Consider the following 710-nt stretch of genomic DNA (forward strand, 5'->3'; position numbering starts at 1 on the left):
TCCAACTAGACCCAGAGTTAATTTTCATGATAGAAGGTCACAAATTTAGAGGAGAAGTATCAGAAAGTCCTTATCTGCATCTTGAACATTTTTAGAGATTTGTGATATGGTGAAATGTGAAGGAGTATCAGCAGATGCAGTTCGATTGATGGCATTTCCTTTCGGTATCAAGGATAAAGCAAGGACTTGGCTATATTCTCTCTGTCCTCAAAGCATCACAAGTTGGGAACAATTGGAGAAGCAATTTCTGAATTATTTTTCCATCCAAGTAGAACAGTGTATATGAGGAATTGCATAACAAATTTTGCTCACGCATATGGAGAATCATTATTTAAAGCATGGGATAGATTCAAGAGTCTTCAAAGACAATGCCCTCATCATGGTTTTGAAAAATGGTTGATTTTGCACATATTCTATGGGGGAATTTCTTTCTCAGACAAGAGTTTATTAGATTCATCAGCTGGAGGTTCTTTTATGGACAAAAGTGTAGATGAAGCTTATTCATTAATTGATCAAGTGACATTGAACCTCCATGAATGGTCGAACTAAAGTTGGATGGAATTTCCCTCAGATATTCAAGAAGTGCAAGCCATAAATGTAAGAGAGTCTATTAAACAAAATGAAGTTCAACCACCTAAAATTGTTGAAATTCACAAGTCACAGAGTGAGGAGTTCAAATATTTAGGGGCAAAGCTTGATAGTATTGTTTC

At 35.8% G+C, this 710-nt stretch overlaps 1 non-coding gene across 1 annotated transcript; it reads right to left on the reverse strand.

Moving 5' to 3' along the window:
* Positions 1-280: 280 nt before the first annotated feature.
* LOC122028298 lies at positions 281-386 on the reverse strand. The gene has a single exon (XR_006124705.1). It is a non-coding gene; the product is annotated as a small nucleolar RNA R71 (small nucleolar RNA).
* Positions 387-710: the final 324 nt, after the last annotated feature.

The sequence above is a fragment of the Zingiber officinale genome, chromosome 10A (assembly GCF_018446385.1).
Source record: "Zingiber officinale cultivar Zhangliang chromosome 10A, Zo_v1.1, whole genome shotgun sequence".
Taxonomy (NCBI): domain Eukaryota; kingdom Viridiplantae; phylum Streptophyta; class Magnoliopsida; order Zingiberales; family Zingiberaceae; genus Zingiber; species Zingiber officinale.